Genomic DNA, 20,622 nt, shown 5'->3' on the forward strand with positions numbered 1-20,622 from the left:
TGGGTGATTCCACCAAATCGCACAATTCTTGTTGATCGGCACTGGACCGACTTTTCTGTCGATTGGGTACCCTATGTTCGTATTTGAAACCTTGAGATTTCCTCGACAACCGAAAGTCACCAATGTTTCAAAGATGTACATTGTGGTTTGAGATGATCAACCACCGGTCCAATGCATGAAAATTTCTAAAGGCTACCCGGTAGGTTGGACCGCGCTGGTATTGTGCCAAAGTGAAATTAACCGTGAAATTGAGATCGAATTCAGAAATTGGAAGTCTGAGTGTGTCACAAATCATTTCAAGATCATTGAATCATCTTTGGAAGATTTTTCATGTAAGCCGAGTTTTTCAGCAATTAAATCAGAAAATGGTTAATTTGACCCGAGAAATTAGTAGGCCCGCCTTTGGTATTGCTATTAAGAGTTAAGTTGGTTTTATAGACAAGTGAAGATGTGAATTAAAGTGTGGTGACATTGGATTAATTTTATGGACTTCAATTGGACTCAATTGGAAGAGAATCGATGAGAATTGAAGAAATTGGATGTACAAGATTTGGACCCGGCGGAAGTTGCAAGTGAACCCATTGGAAGAGGTTGTGGGAGATAGTGGAGTGTGATGTCATCCTAGGTCATGGTGGGCCATTTGGTGGGATTAAAGAAAAAGAAAAAGAAAAGAAAAATGGTCCCATCTCTCTCTCTCCTCCTTCTCTCTCCTTCCTCTCTCCCTTCCGTTGGCTTCTCCTCCATCTTCTTTGTGCGAAAGACCAGAAAAAATTGCAAAGGAAGAAGCCGAGGCAGCCCCTCGCCGTCCGCCTCCTTCGCCGCTCGTCGCCCGTCGCCGGAACCGCCGAAGCCGCCGAAGCTAGCTCGTCGCCGGTTCTCCTTCACCCGCTCACGCCGCTGCTCTTCCCTCGTTCGTCGTCGTCCTCGCTTGTCTTCACGTTTGGGAGGCTGTCCGACCAGCTTAGGTCACAGATCAGCCACCGTGAGCCGCCGTGCGCCCCCGCCTTAGCCCGCCGGAGCTTCACCTTGCCTCCGCCGCCTTTGGCTGCCCGAACCGGCGCCGGATCTGCTCCCTCTCGGCCCCGATCAGCAACCCAGAAAATGGGTATGGCAGCCCATGTTTGGCTCGTTTTGGCCGCCTTCCCAAGCCCGGATGCTCGGCCCGCTTTGAGGAAAGTCAATCCTCGCGTCGTGCTCGTCATTTTGGTCCGCTCGGCTCGCTAATCCAGTGAGTTTAACTCACTAAACCTCGCTTAGAGGGTTAATGATGCTTTAGGTGTGTTTAGTTTATGTTAAGTGTTATTAGGTGGTTAGTTTAATTTATTTAAGTGTAGATTATATTAATGTGCTTGATTAACTTAAATTGTGTTTAATTTAAAGTTAAGCCTTGATGTGACATAAAGGAATTTACTTTTGATTTATTTAAATATCCCGAAATCATTAAATAATTTAATAATATATTATTATTCGAAATTATTAAAATATTATTATTTAATTATTTTCGGAATAAATTTAATTATTTATTAAATTCCGAAAATTTTGGTCGGGACCCTAAATTCTCAGAATTTCGTGCCGATCGTTGCTGTGCATTTAGAATTTGAAATTGATGATTGGTTGTGATGAATTGAGTGTGATTGTGATTTATAGGGGTTATTTATGAAATTCTAATTGTGGAAATTGATGGGCGATTGGCCGTGATATGCCACCTACTAGAGGTCGCGCCCGATGGGGCCGTTATATGCCACCTACTAGAGGTCGCGCCCGATGGAGCCGTTATATGCCACCTGATAAAGGTCGCGCCCAGTGGGGTCGTGAATTGCCACCTGTTAAAGGTCGCGCCCAGTGGGGCCGTGAATTGCCACCTGTTAAAGGTCGCGCCCAGTGGGGCCATGATGCCACTGATTCTAATGTTGGCCTAGTGGGCCGTGATTGAGAGCAATGATTGATTTGCTAGAATGACATGTAATCGGCCGAGTCGATTGATCGCTGAGACGATCCAAGTGGTTGAATTGTTTTGATAATGTGATTGAGCCATGGTTGTTTGGTTATCATAATTGCACGTGGTTGATTTATATAAATTGTGCTAACCTGCAGATAAAGGCTGAGGCGAGGTAAGTCTTCTGTGTGATGTGGCTAGGCCACCCGGGGCGTATTTTCTTTCTAATAGGGGTTTATGGGGTTGAACTTGCTGAGACGTTGTCTCAGTGGTTATTGAATAACCATTTCAGGTCCCTGGTGGACGGAGCGGCCGGATAGCTTTGGTTGGCCTTGAGGAGTTGGAGATGTGAAGTCATAAAGATTGGAGATCGTGTACGACTTGTAGGTCGTAGGATAACCTCTTTTTAAGAGCCAGTCTTTTGTAGACTATTGGCCGTAAACCCCTGTTTGTAATTCTATTGAATTATGTTTAAGTGTTATGTTGTGGTTTTGCTTCCTGCTTTTCTATCCCGTAGTTTATTGTCAGGGGATTTGTTTCGCTTCCGCATGCGTAATAAATTAAATGGGTCGGCGACATATCCTGGGATGTCGCATTTTTGATCGACTGTAGTGGGATGTGCGCGCGCTCGAGGTTCGGGGCGTGACACTCGTAGGACTAAGAAATTAATTAAATATGATCACGTGGGATTTCCAGTAACCCAGATTGGAGTTAGCACTTACGTGATTGTTTTTCTAAAAAAGTGACATTTAAGTGATACAAAAAAAAAATGGTATTAATGTGAATGTCATAAAAACTTTTGACACTTCTAATATCTTGATAACTCCATAAAGATAGAGTTATTTTCCTATTTTAGGTAACAAATAATGCAATATCCATGAGAAAATATTTTGATTTCCTTCTATTTATTCAAATTTTCCTTGCTTATGTTGAATAATAAGATCTGGAGAAGAAAAAGAAAAGAATGGCAAAAATCAAGGATTCCTTGATTTTGTTTCATAATTTTATCTAGAAGCATTGGAAGATGGATATTAAATAAAAGATCTTCTCCTTTACTCCCTAATTTTATGCGAAGAATAAGCAATTACCTGAAGATAAGGGTCTTGGATGTATCCTATAAATAGGATAAGATTGAGAGCCTAAGGGGACAACTGTGTTTTTATTTAAAAATTGTTTTTCATTGTTATGGAGTTCAAGTATTTTGAAGAGAAGATAAAAATGATGACATAATTTTTTTTTAATTCAATATGCTGGGTTTAAATTGTATTTTCATTTCTTCTTCTATTATGTCCTACTTTTCTTTTGGTAAGGCTGATGTAGCCTAACCATGATATGAATTTTATGACTTTTATGTTTTGCAAGTGATTTCATCATATGAGTTATTTATTATTATGATTAATGCTTTTAAGTAACTAGTCACCACCTGAATGATCCAATATGCATGTTTAAGACTGAAAAGTGATAATATGTAATAGCTTCGTATAATATATAATCATAAATTAAATGCGGATAGAAATATACCACGTTATTTGTGTAGCTTTATGTGATAGAAGACTCATTGTAAACTGGGAATATTCATAGATTTTAATACACTTATATTTATTTAAACTCCCATAGAGATATATTGGATTAATAAACTTAGTGGGTTTGCTATACCTAGAGATATGATAGTAGATAGACTAGGAAATTCCACTCTCATATGTTTGATATTGTTTCTTATAAGCATAACAGTCTAAAATTCATATCTAGTGGTTATGATGAAATTGGATGCTCTAACATATTTATCTTATTGATTTACAGCATTTAGTTTCAAAAAAAAATTAGGATTTTTAGTTTTAATTTATTCTTAATTTTATTTTAATATGTTAGATAAATTTTAGAATTAATCTATTTTAATATTTAATTGGTTTGATTCATCAATCTTTGAAAGACAATTTTTTTTTTCATCATTACATGTTCGACATGTTTACTTGTGTTTAGAATTTTACAAACATATCCTTCTCACATCCAATTAACTATCCAAGTGTCCACCTTAGACTTTAAAACCAATATATAAGGGACTAATGCATTTTCATACATGGCTCTTGATTGGCCAGTTTCTAGGAATCAAAGAAACCAAATAAAAGTGTTAACTAGTATTCAATTCGTAAATTTGCTTATTTATTGGGCATTACGTAACTTACATAAATTTGAAGTACTTTCCAAATGCTTGCTAAATATTACATCTATGTCGTGAAACAATGAAATCAATCCATCTTATCCTAAATGATTCACAAATGAGAAATGTCAAATTAATAATAGATTAATCATTAGCACAAACAGTTTATTCAAGCAAAAATCAATTTTAAAGGCTCTATACCATGAGAGTGTACTTCTCAATTATATGATGGTAGAAGACAATTAAAATGCTAATATAACATGACACCTTCTAATTATGAAATGAGCCTAAACCTTTAAAACACCATTTTCTCCCAAAACAGGCTATGTTTACGTTTCTGGCCAATTATGGAGGTGCGCCAAAATGCGAGCTGGACGTCGATATAGTGCTAGATCGAAAATTCCAATTAAAAGCATAAACTCTTAGGGTACGGGTGAACCAAGTACCAAAATGACTGCTTAATTTATTTTCAGATTTCTGATAGAAGATGCTATCCTCTCTCGCCTTACATGTCTTCTGTGAACACATTTCATTGTAACAAGAGCCTTATAGGCAGCAACTGTTGACTTTAGTGTATGGAATACGTTCGCAGAGGACATCTATGGCGATAGTTGGAAGGAAAATAAGACATTAGACATCTATTACATGGCATTATCCTTAACTAGAACAGATGAAGTCATAAAATTCAACACTTTTTCTTGGTAAATTTATTTTTTAAGATAGCAAGAAAAACCCCTCGATGCTAAGGGGCACACAATTATGGTCATGTCGAATCTTTCACAAAAGAATAAGAGAGTTTTTCTGGTTTGGCTTCAAGGAAGAAACAAAGTTGGCCAGCTCACGTTAAAATCAAATATAATGGTCTATTAACCACCTCATGTTCTGTATTAGCAAGTGGACAGCGCCAAAGGCGCCAAGACTTTTTAACAAGTTGTGGAAATTTTTAAGACTCCCCGGGAGACTATAATGGCCAATCAAAAGCTTCCTTTTTTTTTTCCTCTCTTTGGGATAAAGGAATCGAGTCCCTAAATTATTGCAAAATGTTCGATCAGATTCCTCAATTTTATATGCAACTGAATTCCTCACATGTGTGTGTCTATATATTTTGCTGTCGTTCAGATCCATGCGAGGGGTGGCCCTTGCTTAGATTTGAGGCAAGGGTGAGTGGCCTTAGCCGCTTCCACTTGCATATTGATAAAAGATTGAAGAGGACGATCCCCCACTTCTCCAGGAGCTTCACAAGGGGTGGAGAAGATCGAGGTGAACAAAGAGGGCAATAATCCCTGTAATGATATCCGTTTCTAGAAGTCGTTCCAAATTTGACTTTATTCCGAAATATCTCCAGAGCTTAATTACTTTGAATAACCCCTTGAACTCATCATCGTTGAAAATATTGGCCCAATAATCCTTGTGTTCGTCAAAGAGGAAAATAATCCTTGTGTTCGTCACGTACACATTTCGTGCCTTTTCTAGGAGCGTTTTGGTCCAAAGCCACAGTAACCCTAAAAATCTCAAATGACTTAATTATGTATTTCTCACACGCAAGAGAGACACAAGAGAACGCCTAAGCTAGCTTCAGTCCACTGCTTTCTTGCTGTGAACTAGCTATTCTATGACAGCCACAGACGAAAGTGTTATCCTGTCAATGTGTTCAATTTCTTTAGGTAAATTGCCCAAAACTTTTCCAAAAGTTGAACTATTTTACATTAGAGAAATGATCTAAGCCTCAGTACCTACATCCAGAGAACCTATGTGGAGTGCAGATAATAACGCTTATCCGAATCTTCTAACTCAGGGAATTCATTACCCAAAAAAAAAGAAGAGAGTTCTTGTTACAATGAAATGCGTTCCCAGAAGATATGCGAGGCGAGAGAGGATAGGATCTTCTATCAGAAAGCTATAAATTAAGCAGTCATTTAAAGTGTGCTTGATAACCATTCTATTCCCGCGAATAATTTTTAATAAAAAATTATTAGAAAAAATTATTCTTTCTGATTCTGTTTTTGATAACAATTTCTAAGCATTTTAAAACGTTTGGTAACTATCTGAAATTTTTACTCTTGAAATAAAATTGCATTTGGTACCATTCTCAAAATTTCTAATCCAAACTATTTTCTTTTATTTTTTTAATGATGTTATTACTTTTTCTCTTTTGTCTTTTCTTTTTTCATTCTTTCTTCTTCTTCAAGCTTTGGCCCAATGCCGGCCTCAGGATGACCGGCGACCGGCCAGATGAGGGTCGGCAACCTCATCGGAGCGTCACTGGTCCTGGCAAGGCCACACCTCGTCAGTTGACCCTCGGTAGCCATGGCTTGATCAAGCCTCACTTGGTCAGGTGAGGCTTGCTGGTGGCCGTGGTAGGGTTGTGCAAGGCTCGCTGGCAAGGCCAAAGCTTGCCAATGGCTAGGTGAGCCTTAGCTAGTTCACAGATGGTTGGGGGAGGCCCACCTGGCCACTAGCAAACCTCGGCCTTGCTAATGGCTGGGCGACCCTCTGGCAAGCTTGCTAAACCTCGCCCAACTAGTGGTCGGCAATTGGCGGTGGTGGATGGCGGCGGTGGTGGAAGAAGAACAAGAAGAAAAGAAGAAGAGAAAAGAGAAAAAATAAATTTGGGTTGGCTTGATTATGGAATTGTTCCCTGGAGCAAAAGAGCAATTTTTTAACTCATTGATTCTATTTTAAATCTATTCCCAAAAACAAAACAAAAATTACCATATAAATTTCCGTTCCAAATATATTTCTAGGAACAAAAGAATAAAATCAAACACTATTTGGCAAATTGCTAAATGCGCCCTTAGCATTCATTTGGTAACATTTCTATTTCTTTGTTTTTTTGTTCTTTTGTTTCTCGGAAGAGAAAAAGAACAAAAATCTATTTGTATCATTGAATTAATTTTCTAAATCCTCATAATAGATCAATGGCCAAAAAACAAATTTAGAACAAAAATAATGAGTAAAAAAAAATCTATATTGTTATTCCTAGGAAAAAAAAGGAGAAAGATCATTTTAGAGAAACAAGCTCAATGTAACCAGATGCTTGTCTTTACACAATTGAAACAAGGTCCAAGTGAGACCTACATCTAGACCGGTCTCCTAACCCAATCCGAGTCCCCATTTTTCAGGAAAAAAAATAAAAAATAAAAAATCAGAAATTTAGAGAAAAATTTAGAAATTAGATTTTGAGTAGTTTTTACTAGATTTTTGTCTTAATTCTAGTTCAGAATTATTCTAGCATAAAAAATGTGAATTTTTTTAATGGAAATTCGATTTAAAATTGAATAAGCTCTTAATGCTTTATCATATGAATTTTTGAATGTTGTTTTCTTTCGGAGATAATGCTAGGTTGCGATAGCTTGGTGCCACTGAGACAAGATGTCTTCTTCCCATAAGATTCCATTGGAGACATCCTTTAAGATCATATGCAATTCTGTTTTAATAGAAAATTATCGGGCTCTAAACAAGTCTATTGCATTACCATTTGTCTTGTGTTCATAGCAGTCAAATAAATTTGTGCTTCATGGATTTTTTATGTCATTTACTTGAAGGTTTGATGAGCTTATACAAATAGGCAAACCGACTTTAGGATTGCCTCCATTGTTAGTTATTTTGTCATTGTCCATTCCATTGGGTAACATTTGCTCTTCTTTGTAGAGCCAAAAAAGCTCAAAAAGTCTACATACTTGTTTATTGTAATGCCCAAAGATTTATTGTCAACCTCCTCATATTGTGCATTTTAAACTAGTGAGACAATTTGCTATCATTTTCAATCATCCATCTTTGACTAACTATTATATTGGATATTTTAAGGCCATCTTAGAATATCTGGGTCAATTAAATCTTTAAAAGAGTTCAGTTTTATCCAAACATGAATTGTTAAGTCTTCATTGACATTTTTACAATTAAATAAAAAAATTGAATACAAAAATTTGTAGGGTCATATCAAAAGCATTTCTATTATTTTTTATTTCGAAAATATAAATTTTATGCAGTTACTAAATGCATTCTTTTGCTCAAAAACTCGTCCAAGGAATATAATATAATATTTTACTTGGGTTTCTAATCTACCAATCATAAATTGATTAGTGGCGACTCATATTTAAAATTGATTTGTAAGTTAAAAACTCAAATTATAAGTCATGAATCGGTAAGCTTGGGAGAGCCTGTACTAAGCCTAATACTTAGCGAGCTATTAGCCTCTGCATGTGCCCGTGCGTAAGAGACTCTGAAAGGGAGGTCATGACAATTTAAATAGTTGATACCTTGATTGCATCTACAGTGCCCTTATTTAAAATGGTTAATGCAAGTGTTTACACTAATTTTGATTCATATAGTCTAGGCATCAGCTTGAGGAGCACATTGAAAATACATTTTCATCGTAATCTAGGCTTGCCTTTTTCATCTTGCCGTTGCTAAGTAGAGTCAGAGTTCTTTCATTTTCTTCTTTGAACCCATGATTTGACAAGCTTGTGGGTGTTCAATCTTCAGATTTTCAATGAACTTAATGCCTTAGAACCAAATGAGTTTAATGTGTTCAAGGGAATCACGAAGAAGCATCTCTTCATGGCGATGATAGGTCTAACTCTAATACTTCAGGTGAGAACCGTCCAGCTTTTTTCTTGATTGAGTTAGGTAATACCGTAAAATTTTATCATGATCCTCTATTTTTCCTTCTCTTCAGGTCACTATCATAGAATTTCTCAGGAAGTTTACTTCAATAGTGATACTTAATTGGAAGCAGTGGATCATATCCATTTTTATTGCTTTTAGCAGGTATGTAGCTTGTATATCTCTCGTGATATTCATGGTGACTTCTAGAGAGTTTCTCATAACCTTCTAATTCTTATTTCCGTTTTATTTTATTTGAAATTCTGTTGATACATTATGAAAAGAGCATTAACACCAGTAACCACTTGCTTTTTATTAAATTGGGCGTCAGCTCTTCACTAACGGTCTTTCCTTCACGGTTTGAAAACAGTTGGCCTCTGGGTCTTGTTGGAAAGCTAATACACGTCCCCAGAACTCCGTTTGCAAGAATATTCTGTCGTCGAAGAGGACGAAGACTCCAAAGTCACCGAAGTAAGAGTTCTTTGCTGCTTTTCTGTGCGAGCCAAGTTTTCAAGATTTTCAGTTGCCTTGCCGCTAATTTTCCTTTTCGTCCTGCAGGGCTACTGAGTGAATCTTGAATAAGCTGGGACAGTGTGTGTCTAGTTTACAGGACAACATGATACGTTGACAGCACACTCCTGACGTACATGGTTTATCACGTAGTTCTGACACGATAGTTCACTACCCTTTTGAGATTTTTCCGATGCATTTGCATGGCTTCCGGTGAAAGTTTCTATTCACATTTCGTGAGAATTGGACATGACTTAGGGGGAACTTTTTAATACAGAATTTGTTTCTTCTCTGTTCCAGTGAAGTTGAATGTGGTGAAATGAAGGTCGTTACGTGCTTGCAGTTTGACAAAGGCCTGTTGACTAAAAGACTCGACTTATCGTGATTTTCATAGGAGAAGACGGGTTGTTCTCAAATAATATCAAATAAGTCTGATTTCAGCCAAGCCATAGTCGCATTTGGCTTTCTCATGAACTTTACACGACAACGTTAAGGTTCTTTAATTTCAAAAGGCATTTCACTGTTTTCATCTCTGAGGCCCCCACCTTTGGGTTTCTTCCATTTTGGGACCAGATGAGACCGCTGGCTAAAGCATCTTTTTATCCCCTAAGCAAAGCTAAACCAATTTATAGACACATTAGAATTACATTTGTTGCAACATAAAGGAAAATAGTTAGGCCATGCTTTTGAGAGTTACTTCTGCTAAAGCCTGGAGGGTTTTGTTAACCAAACATGATAGATTCAATAAGCTCGGAGGAGGTTAATATCTCATATTCTGGAAATGAAAAGTTAAAAAAGCAAGGACTAGATTTTTCACCCTCGCTGTACAAGATATCTGTGACACACCCTTTTAGCTTGCGATAGAGCAGACCATGGAAATGGTACATGGCATTTCCAACCGTCGGCGCATAGTTTCCCCTCCAACAGGCTGGAGATTTGAGGCCCTTTTGAATGCCTTCACACAGAACAATATCTTCCATCTGCAATTCCTTAAATACGTGAGGATCGTAATGCCCAAGTGTTGGTTCTACGGAATGGATATATGTTTTACTTTCTTATACTTGGACTCTTTCACTATCTTGCAGAGTGTTCTCTACCAAAATCTAGTCATCCTGTAATCGACGGAAGTAGATTAGATGAATTACTGAAAATGATGGGAAATTTGAAGGAGAAAAAAGCTTGAATCTGAATAGCTATGGACATCTAACTTGACCATGTTGAGAAAACTTGCATAATTAATTCCCCATGAACTGGAGCACCATCATAAGATTCAGCGTCATGAGAAAGCGTTAAATGTGTGGAATGATGAATTTAAGATGATCCCACAGGACAAATGAATTAATGGATGTGAGCAGTGCCAAAAGTGACAAGGGATGAACTAGAATATGAAAACGGAGTTTCTGGAGGACAGTGAAAACTGATTGTTTTACAGGATATGATAGTAGAATAAATAAGAACATTTACAGATCCGTGTCTTTAGCTACTTAGCTCTACTTTCTAAAGGCATGCTGCACCATGACGTACTCTATTGCCGCTAACCTTTCCTGGGGTAACAACTATCAGCCAAAGGGCTGAAGGCATGCATATTCAACGCCACATCTTGTGAAGTATTCATCACCATGTAGCACTTTATCCTTACGAGGTTCAAAAGGTGGTTCTCATGCATAACACTTTGTTGCGCATGGCACTTAGTTTTATGGATGAGTTACAAAGACTGAGCTTGATTCCGCCTAGATTGGACGACTCAATTTTTAGGCCCAAATAGGTGTGAGCCGTGATTTCGAGGTCCCCAATATTTTTATTGGGCTAGTCTGGCCCATTTTAGACCTCAACTTCTTTGGCCTAGATTGACTCGAACAATTACTAAAAAAATATAAAAATATGTAATACATAAAAATAATAAAATAAATAGTAGAAAGAACATTATTTATATTTAAAGCGCTTTAATAAAGTCCATATAAAAAAAACAGAGTAATTTTTTAGGCCCAAAATATAACAACTAATCTACTAAAAAGAAAAATCAGGCTCGGCCTGATTCAGCTTGGGCCCAAAGACATTGAATACTGGGTCTTTCGACCCATGCTCACCCTTATTGAGTTCTTACGGTTCATAAATATCAATCCATAGTCACTGCATATACTGGACATTCGATATCACACTTGACAAATGCATATTAACACAAGTGATCCGATTAACATATAGAATATGATATATGATTTACAAATACTAAAGACATTAAAATCCATAAACTCGATCAATCAACATTTCACTTGTTAGACATCAAATTTTTTTTTCCACTTTAATCGGATCAATATCTTCTAGTTCTCTTTTCTCTAACTCAAGAAACACAGACTGAATACCCCACTAGTCTCATTCTATACATCAAAATCTCTCTTTCAACCAAATAGACTTGTATATAATCTGATATATCTCTTTAGCAGTGGATTGATGAATTGATTAGTCACGAGTCATCAAAAACTACTCTTGACTAAGCTAATATGTAAGTGGCGTCCAAAATCTCATGATTGTGAACGACTTATCTTTAAACTAAAACTGGGGATAAGAGCATGAACTATGAAATACTATTACATAGCCATTGAAATAGCGTGGCGACTAGGTATAATTTGAGAGTGGATTCATTGATTACGCATTTGACAGAATGACGAGTCTTCGTCTCCGTGGACTTCTTAATCCTCACTTAATTGACGGGGCATTAATAGACTAAGCAAGTCCACCACCGCGTATTGAAGTCAATAGGACATGATGGAGTACAGCCACTTTGTTTAATTGACAGAATAAGTTCCATCATTAATAATTATGAACTGGACAATATTATATTATATATTTAATATTTATATACCGAACTACACGACAGACTTTGATTGGGCAATAAGTCATATGCAACAATTAATAAAAATAATTAGTGTGTTTTATATTTCTCTTTCTAGTTTTTTCTCGAAGACGTGGAAATAGGAATAACACTACAAGCATTTCTATAATTCCGTAATGGACGAAATGGCGCACTATCTGGCAGGGGGCGTAGTCATCAATTAAGTGTTGGAATTAGCGTTTGAATAAAATTTGTCAGTGGGAAAATGATGATGGGGAATGTGAAAGTCCCTTTAAGCATTATTGACGTTTGTCTGACAATTGTTGAAGCTTATTTCAAATTGTTTTTAAATTGCTATACCAAAACGTATCGTAAACCTTATGTAATTTGTATCAGTTCAATCCATTTTATCAATTTTGACCAGCCGACATTGATGTGACATTTTTTAAATAATATTTTGATAATTTTTAATTTATATGTATTTTCTTTTATTTTTTCCCCTTCCCTTAGGGGCGGGATGCCCTTGCCAGCGCTGGGCAAGGGTATTGCGGCTCTTGTTACCTCACTCGCCCAGATCAAGCAAGGACGTCACAGCCCACCCCAGATCTAGGCGAAGGGCCATGCTCCCACCTCCTTGTCAGCAAGGGTTGGACGTCCTCACTAGCCTTGAGGGAAGAGGAAAAAAATCAAAGAAAACAAAACAAAAAATTATAAATAAATTCAAAAAATTGTAAAAATATTATTTAAAAAATGCTACATCAATATCGATGGGTCAAAGTTGACCAGATAGACTGAACTAACATAAATGTACTGAATTGGCAAAAAAAAAAATTAAAACTTAATTGACACAATTACAAAAGGTTTAGAACTTCTTTAGTAATTTTCCCCAACCTCCATGTTTGTTATACTAATTTTAACATTCAAACTTAGTGTTTTCTTGAGCAAACGTGTGAAAACAACCGTATTACACATATGTACATGTATTGGGGATCAATCCTAAGTAGAATTAAGAAAATTCACTTACTAGTGGTCCAATTTCAAATCCGGACGGCACCTCTATCTCATGGATGACCACCTAAACACCGTCAAATAAATTAGACTTCCGTAAAATAAATTAGAGTTCCCTCCAGACTTCATCCACACATAGTAGAGTCTTGGTTGGCCATTCTATAGGAATCAAACGTATGATGGACTGATACATTTTCACGCATGGCTCTTGTTCCGCCACTTCCTAAGAGTCAAATAAACCATATAAAATAGTTACTCATTATTCAGTTTATGAATACAGTTTTATTTTTTCGGCATTTATGTAATTTATGTAGTACTTTCCAAATGTTCGCTAAACATTATATTTACATGGTGCAACCACGAAATCAATCCTTCTTATGCCAAATCACATAGATAAATTCCTTTTATCACAATTGCATAATATCTTGATTGATGTTGACATATCACTAGATGTCAAAATTTCACAATATTTTAATTCCAGCAAGCAATCATCTCAATGTTACAGACGCAAATCACCAATTAAGTTATTGACCATCTCTTCTAGCGATAGAAAATGCTAATGATAGTACACCACATGGATGAAATTCTATGATGCATACCGCACGGTCGATCCTGCTGATATACCCAAGTGGTCTCACATGAAAGATTCCGGAGATGGCCCTCATAAGTTCAAGACGTGGTTCCCACAATATAGCACTTTACCCTTACGAGGTTCAAAAGGTGGCTCTCATGCATAACACTTTGTTGCGTATGGCACCTAGTTTTATGGGTGAGTTACAAAGATTAATCTTGTTTTTGCCATTGGCCAATGTCAATTTTCAAGCCCAAATAGGTCTGAGCCGTGATTTCAAGGTCACCAATATTTTTATTGGACCGGTTTGGACCATTTAAGTTCTTAACTTCTTCGTCATAGACTAAGTCAAACAATTACCTTCTCAGGGGAATTGGGGTGGGGACGATTTCATTTCAGGAGTGGGTTTCAACTCCCACGCCCTGCAAGGAGGCAAGGGCAAAAAGTCTGAGAGTGAGTGTTAGAGTAGGATTAGAGTAGGACCGACCAAAAAAAATACTTGAAGTGCTTCAATAAAGTCGATATAAAAAAAAATAGAGTAATTTTTTAGGCTCAAAATATAATAACCAATCCATTAAAAAGAAAAATCAGGCTAGGCTTGAATCCGCATGCCAAAAAACATTGAAAACTAGCCCTCTTGATCCATACTCACCCTTATTGAGTTCTTATAGTTCACAAATATCGATCCATAGTCGGTGCATATACTTGATATTTGTTATCAAAGGTGACAAATGCATATTAACACAAGCGATCTGATTTACATATAGAATATGATATACGATTTACAAATACTAAAGACATTAAAATCCATAAACTCGATTAATCAATGTTTCACTTGTTAGATATCAATTTTTTTCACTTTAATCGGATCAATATCTTCTAGTTCTCTTTTCTCTAACTCAAGAAACACAGACTGAATACCCACTAGTCTCATTCTATACATCAAAATCTCTCTTTCGACCAAATGGACTTGTATATAATATGATATCTCTTTAGCAGTGGATTGATGCATTGATTAGTCACGAGTCATGTATCAACTAATTACAAAAACGGGATAAGTACACTAATTGTGCCATAAGTTGTGTACGGCGCTCACTTTGGTGCCAAAAGTTTCCGTTGGATCACTTAAGTGCCAAATCGGAGGAAAAATGCTCACTTTGGTGCCACCGGCGAAAGATTCCGGCCACCGGCGAAAGATTCCGACCAAAATGATTACGTGGCTTTTTTTTATAAATAAAAAAAAAATCGCCAAAGCCTTCAAACGAAGTCGTTTTCGGTCCTCCTTAAGAAAATGACGTCGTTTTGCCGTCTTACATGGATGGCCTCACAAAAACGATGTCGTTTAACTCATTTGGGGATTTTTCCGACCTAGCTCGCTTGGCCGTCGTCGCTCGGTCTCCGCCGTCGCTGGGCCGCCGCCGCTCGCTCAGCCACCATTGCTTGGTGCTGTTTGGACGCCCTCAACGGCACACAAGGGAGCACCAGCCCTAGTCGCCAAAGCCTTGGTACTGGAAGACACAAGCCAGGCACTCGTCGGGGAGATCGGAGATGGAGAGGGAGACATCAATAGCGGCGCACTCGTCGGCGGCCTCCCCAAGCACCGGCTAGATCGCGGCCTTCAACTTGGCCGTCGTCGGGGTTGGGGTCGGGGTCAAGGTTGCGGCCGCCGAGTGGCCATCGTCGGGGTCGGGGTTGGGGTTGGGGTTGGAGCCACAGCTGTCAAGCACGGGGGTCGTCGAGATTTAGGGTTTGAATTGGGGGAGACACCAAACGACGTTGTTTTGGTGTTAGGACGCTAAAACGACATCATTTGAAGGCCTAAGTGATCGAAGGAAACTCCGGCGAGCCACATCAACATAAGAAATTAATTAAAAAAGGCCACGTCGGATTTCCGGCCGATCAGATCGGCGTTGGCACCAAAGTGATCGTTTTTCAAATTTTTTGGCACTTAAGTGATCCGACGGAAACTTTTGGTACCAAAGTGAGCGCCGTACACAACTTATGGCACCATTAGTGTACTTATCCCTTACAAAAACTATTGCTGACTAAGCTAATATGTAAGTGGAGTCCAAAATCTCATGATTGTGAACGACTTATCTTTAAATTAAAATTGGGGACAAGAGCATGAACTATGAAATACTATTACATAGCCACTAAAATAGCGTGGCGACTGGGTATAATTTGAGAGTGGATTCATTGATTACGCATTTGACGGAATGACGAGTCTTCGTCTCCGTGGACTTCTTAATCTTCATGTAATTGATGGGGCATTAATAGACTAAGCAAGTCCACCACTGCGTATTGAAGTCAATAGGACATGATGGAGTAAAACCACTTTGTTTAATTGACGGAATAAGTTCCATCATTAATAATTAAGAACTGGACAATGCTACACTGTATATTTAATATTTATATACCAAACCACATGGCAGACTTTGATTGGACAATAAGTCATATGCAACAATTAAGAAAAATAATTAGTGTGTTTGATATTTCTCTTTCTAGTTTTTTCTCAAAAAAGTGAAAGCGGAGAAGACATGGAATAGGACTCTGACGCCGCCTGGGTCGCGGGTCGTGCCACCCCTAGGCGGTGGTCACCGGGGATGCATGACCCTTAGGTAGCGGTGGCAGCTGCCGAAGAAGCCCGATGGGTGAGGAAGAAGATGAATAGGGAAGAAGATGGGCGGGGAAGAGACAATGGACAGTAACGCAGTTGCATTTCCAAAATGCCCAATGCCCAAAGAACCTCCTCCCCAGCATTCAGCTTTCAGCATTGGGAATGCTCACATTTGGCAAATGAGCATTCAAAAACACTTCTCAAACACAAAAAAATTTCCTTAATGGACTTTGGGGGCCTAAAGTCTCTTGGGAAAGTCGAACCAAACGGGACCTAACACTACAAGCATTGCAATAATGCGCACTATCTAGCAGGGGCCGAGTCATCAATTAAGTGTTGGAATTAGCGTTTGAATGAAATTTGTCAGTGGGAAAATGATAATGGGGAATGGAAATTCAGTTTTCTATTGCAACATCTTTTATACTCAAATTACGAAAAAGTCTCTTTAAGCATTATTGACCTTTGTCTGACAATTGTTGAAGCTTATTCAAATTGTTTTTAAATTGCTATACTGAAATGTATCGTAAACCTTATGTAATTTGTGCTAGTTCAATCCATCTGGCCAATTTTGATAGGCCGACACGATGTGACATTTTTTAAATAATATTTTAATAATTTTCTAATATATATATATATATATATATTTTCTTTAATTTTTTTCCCCTTTCCTTAGGGGCAGGATGCCCTTGCCAACGCTGGGCAAGAGTATCGTGGCTCTTGTTACCTTACTCACCCAGATCAAGCAAGGGTGTCACGGCCCACGCTAGATCTAGGCGAAGGGCCATGCTCCCACCCCCTTGTCGGCGAGGGTTGGACACCCTCGCTGGCCTTGAGAGAAGGGATAAAAAATTAAAGAAAAGAAAAAATAAAATAAATTAAATTATAAAATAAATTCAAAAAATTATAAAAGTATTATTTAAAAAATGCTACATTAGTACCAATGGGTCAAAGTTGACTAGATGGACTGAACTAACATAAATATACTGAATTGGTAAAAAAAAAAAATAGAACTGAATTAACACAATTATAGTAAGTTTAAGACTTCTTTGGTAATTTTCTCCAACCTCTATGTTTGTTATACTAATTTTAACATTCAAACTTAGTGTTTTCTTGGGCAATCGTGTGAAAACAACCGTATTACACATATGTACATGTATTGGGGATCAATCCTAAGTAGAATTAAGAAAATTCACTTACCGTGAAATAAATTAGAGTGCCCTCCAGACTTCATCCACACATAGTAGAGTCTTGGTTGGCCATTCTATAGGAATCAAACATATGATGGACTGATACATTTTCACGCATGGCTCTTGTTCCGCCACTTCCTGAGAGTCAAATAAACCACATAAAATAGTTACTCATTATTCAGTTTATGAATACAATTTTATTTTTTCGGCATTTACGTAATTTATTTAGTACTTTCCAAATGTTCGTTTAAACATTATATTTACATGGTGCAACCACGAAATCAATCCTTCGTATGCCAAATCACACAGATAAATTCCTTTTATCACAATTGCATAATATCTTGATTGATGTTGACATATCACTAGATGTCAAAATTTTACAATATTTTAATTCCAGCAAGCAATCATCTCAATGTTACATACGCAAATCACCAATTAAGTAAGTGATTGACCATCTCTTCCAGGGATAGAAAATGCTATGATAGTACATCACATGGATGAAATTCTATGATGCATACTGCACGGTCGATCCCGCTGATATACCCAAGTGGTCGCACATGAAAGATTTCGGAGATGGCTCTCATAAGTTCAAGATGTGATTCCCAACATATAGCACTTTACCCTTACAAGGTTCAAAATGTGGCTCTCATGCATAATACTTTTTTTTTTTTTTTGTGTCCCAGGAAACCCCCGTGTGCCGCTTCGCAGCGGAGTAAAGCCTGGGGGAGCGCTGCAAGACCCACCACCACAGACTCCGGGTAAGACGCTTGAGGGCACCGTGGGATTCGAACTTCGTACATCTCGTTAAAGGAACCTAGGCCCAAACCAACGGTGCCACCGCCACGGGTGGTCTCATGCATAATACTTTGTTGCTCATGGCACCTAGTTTTATGGGTGAGTTACAAAGATTAATCTTGATTTTGCCTAGATTGGCCAATGTCAATTTTCAAGCCCAAATAGGTCTGAGCCGTGATTTCAAGGTCACCAATATTTTTATTGGACCGGTCTGGACCATTTCAGTCCTTTAACTTCTTCATCATAAACTGAATCAAACAATTACTTAAAAAATATAAAAATATATAATAAATAAAAATATAAAAATAAATAGTAGAAAGTACATTATTTATACTTAAAGTGCCTCAATAAAGTTGATATAAAAAAATAGAGTAATTTTTTAGGCTCAAAATATAATAACTAATCCATTAAAACGAAAAATAAGGCTAGGCTTGAATCGGCTTGCCAAAAAACATTGAAAACTAGCCCTCTTGATCCATGCTCACCCTTATTGAGTTCTTATAGTTCACAAATATTGATCCATAGTCGGTACATATACTTGATATTCGATATCAAACGTGACAAATGCATATTAACAGAAGCGATCTGATTTACATATAGAATAGGATATACAATATACAAATACTAAAGACATTAAAATCCATAAACTCGATTAATCAACATTTAACTCATAAGACATCAAATTTTTTTTTTCACTTTAATCAGATCAATATCTCCTAGGTCTCTTTTCTCTAACTCATGAAACACAGACTAAATACCCCACTAGTCTCATTCTATACATCATAATCTCTCTTTCGATCAAATGGACTTGCATATAATCTGATATATCTCTTTAGTAGCGGATCGATGCATTGATTAGTCATGAGTCATGTATCCACTAATTACAAAAACTATTCCTGATTAAGCTATTATGTAAGTGGCATCTAAAATCTCATGATTGTGAACGATTTATCTTTAAATTGAAACTAGGGACATGAGCATGAACTATGAAATACTATTACATAGCCACTAAAATAGCGTGGCGACTGGGTATAATTTGAGAGTGGATTCATTGATTACGCATTTGATGGAATGACAAGTCTTCGTCTCCGTGGACTTCTTAATCTTCACGTAATTGACGGGGCATTAATAGACTAAGCAAGTCCACCACTACGTATTGAAGTCCATAGGACATGATGGAGTAAAACCACTTTGTTTAATTGACGGAATAAGTTCCATCATTAATAATTAAGAACTGGGCAATGCTATATTATATATTTAATAGTTATATACTGAACCACATGGCAGACTTTGATTGGACAATAAGGGTCCATTCATTTCGTGGAAAATAGGTCGTTTCTGGAAAATGTTTTCCCAAAAGTCATTTTCCAGGAAAATGACAATATTTTCTAGTATTCAGCTAAAACTTGAAAATGTTTCGGAAAATATTTTCTGATATTCGGTAAGGAAAATATTTTCTAAGACTTCACCATTTAGGCATGCATTACTTATCGACCTATAAATCCATCAAATATGAACTTGCCTTTAAATCTGGGCAAACTTGCTTCATATCTTTGTTCCCTCATTGTCATCAAACATCATCTACTTTAAAAAATGTTCGTATGGATTTTAAAAAGAAGCAAAAGAGAATAAACAAAGCATGTACAACCCTAATGAGAATCTTTCCAGTTGAGTGGCCTATTATCCTCCTGTGTTTTTTGTGTTCTAATAAACAAAAGAAAAAAGAAGTAAAGCACGTAAATCACGTAAATCACTTTACTTGAGAAATGTACAATTGCAAGGTAGAGTAAATAAAGAAAAGGATAAGCAAGAGTGCAGAAGGTGAGCTTGAGATTGACGAGCTCGAGGTTCGCCTAGCAACGGCCGGTGACTAGCCAAGAAAGAGGAAGATGGGAAACAAAGAAAAGAAAAAGGAAAAATAAAAGAAATAGAAAAGAAAAAAGAAATTAAAAATAATTCGAATTAAAAAAAAAAATTAAAAATAATTTGAATAAAAAAGAAAAGAAGAAGAAGAAGGAGAGGAGGAGATGAAGATTTGTAGAGGTGTGAGATAAGAGAGATCAAGTGAGGAAAATGTTTTCTACTTTTCAAAAGTGGAAATATTTTTCCCTAATTTAGAAGACTTTTTTCTTTTCATAGAAAACATTTTCTCTAAGGAATTCAATTTCTGTGAAACGAACGCCGAAAAATTCGGAAAACTGTTCCTAAAAATTATTTTCCACGAAACGAACGGAGCCTAAGTCATATGCAACAATTAATAAAAATAATTAGTGTGTTTGATATTTCTCTTTCTAGTTTTTTCTCTAAAAAGTGAAAGCGGGGAAGACGTGGAAATAGGAATAACACTACAAGCATTACAATAATTCCTTAATGGACGAAATGGCGCACTATCTGGCAGGGGCCGA

General features: G+C 37.2%; 1 long non-coding RNA gene across 1 annotated transcript; it reads left to right on the forward strand.

The window, feature by feature from the left end:
• Positions 1–687: 687 nt before the first annotated feature.
• On the forward strand, positions 688–2,434 carry LOC108960778. The gene is made up of 2 exons (XR_001988785.2): positions 688–1,228; positions 2,229–2,434. It is a non-coding gene; the product is annotated as an uncharacterized LOC108960778 (long non-coding RNA).
• Positions 2,435–20,622: the final 18,188 nt, after the last annotated feature.

Source organism: Eucalyptus grandis, chromosome 7 (assembly GCF_016545825.1).
Source record: "Eucalyptus grandis isolate ANBG69807.140 chromosome 7, ASM1654582v1, whole genome shotgun sequence".
Taxonomy (NCBI): Eukaryota; Viridiplantae; Streptophyta; class Magnoliopsida; order Myrtales; family Myrtaceae; genus Eucalyptus; species Eucalyptus grandis.